The sequence below is a fragment of the Arachis ipaensis genome, chromosome B10 (genome assembly GCF_000816755.2).
Source record: "Arachis ipaensis cultivar K30076 chromosome B10, Araip1.1, whole genome shotgun sequence".
Taxonomy (NCBI): Eukaryota; Viridiplantae; Streptophyta; class Magnoliopsida; order Fabales; family Fabaceae; genus Arachis; species Arachis ipaensis.
Genome location: NC_029794.2, coordinates 134,331,563 through 134,335,005, shown reverse-complemented (window position 1 = coordinate 134,335,005; position 3,443 = coordinate 134,331,563).

The following is a 3,443-nucleotide window of genomic DNA, read 5'->3' as shown; positions in this document are numbered from 1 at the left end:
ATTATTAAGGTGTTCATTTAAATTGGCAAAAACTTGAGCAAATTTCCTTTTGCCGTTTGAAGACTCAGTTGACTTAAGTGATGCCACGATCTTATTATCCGATTTAGTTTCTACATAGTTATTTTTATTTTATTTTAAATTTGTGGCTAAAATTTTGAAATATAGGATAAAAATACTATTTAAATACCAAAAATTATATTTTTTATTTTAATATTTGGTTGATACTGGTATTTCTTCGAATTGTGGATTGTTAGAGTGTTAATCTCAAATGTAAAATCGTTTAATTTAGGATGTAGAAATTAGATTTTTCGATTTTTAGGAGGTATAGAAATTGGATCATTTTTTTTGCCATGTAAAAATCAGACCTTTTGATTTATAGGAGATACAAAGATCAGACCATCTGATTTTTAGGATGTAATAATCAAATCCTTTGATTTCTATTTTAAAAAGATTAAAAAATTTGAGGTGGGAAAATTGAACCCTCTGATTTTAGTTTTTTCCACGATTTTAAAAAATACTAAAAAATTATACATTACCTAAAATATTTTTAAAACTTTAGAAAATGAAAATAATACAATACTACACACACTCTAGTTACAAATACGTACCATAGAAGTTTTGTGTGTCTTTTAAACGTGAAAACAAAAATAAATATATACAATTTAGGGAGAAGAATTTTTTTTTTTTCCACATCTAACCAGAGCACAAAAATAAAGCAAAGTAAAACACAAAAGTTAATCTTTACGCACGTCATCTTATAAAAAATATTGTTTTTTTGTTAAGGAAAAGTATATGAACCAATTCTAAATCAGTCAAAAATGGAACAACTTAATTAATTATAAATATAGTAATTAGTTTTAGTTATTTATGATTTAAAATTTTGGTTATTAAATGTTTTACCATATTTAAATTAGGAGGAGATACATTCAATATCATTACAACATGAATCACGAAAACTGATTTAATTAGCTTCCGTCTTTTTACCATCTTTTCCTCTCTAAATACCTAAAACATGATAAATCAGAAAATATATTCAAAATCATCCAATTTATAAAGAAAAAAAACATCTTAATACTTAACATAAGTACCATCCACATAAAAATTTTGGATTCACTGACTGATTTTTTGCTGAAACCTTCTTTGACTCCTTATCATTATTGTTTTTCTAAATGGTTGTAGTAACATTCTTCTCCATTATTATTATTATTATTTTTTTCTTTCAAGGTATTCTATACCTAGAGGCCTATGGCTACATTCTTCTCGTTTAATTTTCCTATGTTTTTTCTAGTGTATCCATTCTTAAATAAATGAATACTTTAAATATGCAATTACTTAGTATATATTTTTATAGTTTCTAATTGTTACATTTTTATTTCTGTGAAGACAATAAATACAAATTAAATTTATATTTATTTTTTAAAAATTATACGTTATCACCTTATCTTCCAACATCTAATCTTCGTTTCTGGGAATAAGAGAGACCTCTTCACTGAACTTTATTCCTCCTCCTCCCTTGTTTACTTTCTTTGCATTACGTATTACATGATCCTCTTTACATGAACTAGAAAGTTTATTAAATCATTCTTCCACCTTAGTCCATAATAACAATAAAGAAGTTTCACGACCTATAAATTCAACCCAATAGAATACATAAATTTAATTACAATTTTAACCTTTATTATCTTATCTTATTTTATCTTTACTCTTATCTTTCTTAAATAATGCTCTATATATATTTAGTTTTACTTTCATAATTCAGTCAATCAATAATCAATAAAAATTTTTATTTTTTTTTATTCTTTCACAATTTTATTATATATTATGAATATATTAGAAAACAGTCATCAATAATCAACTATTTAATACATATCTTCATCTCATAATTTTTTATTATATTACTGTGAATAAATTTGATAGTTCGTATATTATTTTATTATTTTACTATGATATATTTTATTATTTTAGTCTGCTAAAATATTTAATTTGATGTTTGATTTTTAATATACAAAAAATATTCTTCTTTAAAAAAAAAGATAAGTCACTTTATTTTGATAAATATCATTATTTTTTTTATAAATTTATAAGAATATATAATGTAAAAAATCATGTAAGAAGTGATATTATAAAAAATCTTCTGTTATAAGGTTGCGTTTGAAAGAGAGATTGAGATATAGAGACAGAGAGATAAAGACTAGGTAGCGTTTGTTTTGAGGTATTGGGATGAAGACTATGTTAGGTACCAGACAAATGACACAGCAAAATATAGAGATGAAAAATTAGAAATTTGTATAAAATATGGAAACAATTGAATAACTTTCTTTGAGAATTACAACTTCTCTCTATCACAAGGAGACTACAATAACACTCTCTCTTGACAAAAGGAGAACACACTTCTCTCTACAAATATAGGAGAAAACTACTCAAAGAAATATTATGTTATTCTATTTGGATGACTTGATTGAAATGAATTAAAGAAAAACTCAATTTATAGGTGAGTCTCTTCAATATGAACCATCCGTCAATTAGAGGTATATAATTCTTCTCTTTTTCAACCACTAAAATTCTAAGGTTATAAACTAAGATTGTTTATTACCTCTCATTTTATTTAGTTATTATTTATTTATATATTTTCTAAAATTAGCTTTACTAATTTTACAATCTCCCACTTAAAGCTAATTTTTGATAAATTTTCAAAATTTATGTTGCTCATGTATTCCATAGGCCGTATGAGGATCTACACCATTCAAACTTTTCTGTGTTGATTGGTTTTGTCATGGCATCTGCTAGGTTATCTTTACTGTGAATCTTCTGCATATCAACACTTCCTTCTTCTACTACTTCCCGAACAAAGTGATATTGTACTCCAATGTGTTTTGTTCTTGAATAAAAGGCAGGATTCCTTGCAATGTGCAAGGCACTCTGACTGTCACAATACAGGTCCCAAGTCTTTCATATCAAACTCCCTAGCCAATTGTGCCTTCAATTCTTGGATTTGATCTTTGTTGGGACCTACCACCAACATGTCATCCACATACAACAGTAGAATGATGAAATCATTATCACCAGACCTCTTGTAATAAGTACAATGATATGAACTAAGTCTGTTGTATCCAAGGCTAATAATGAAAGAATCAAATCTCTTGTACCAACACCTTGGCGCCTGCTTTAGACCGTACAGAGATTTAGTTAACCTGCAAACCAAGTTTTCTTTTCTTTGTTCTTCAAAACCTTCTGGTTGGAGCATATATATCTCTTCTTCAAGTTCTCCATGAAGAAAAGCAGTCTTTACATCTAATTGCTCTAGATGTAAATCAAATGCAGCACACATAGCCAAAACTACTCTAATAGTAGTTAGTCTCACCACTGGAGAAAATATTTCATTGAAGTCAATACCTTCTTTCTGAACATATCCCTTGACAACCAATCTTGCACGGTATCATTCC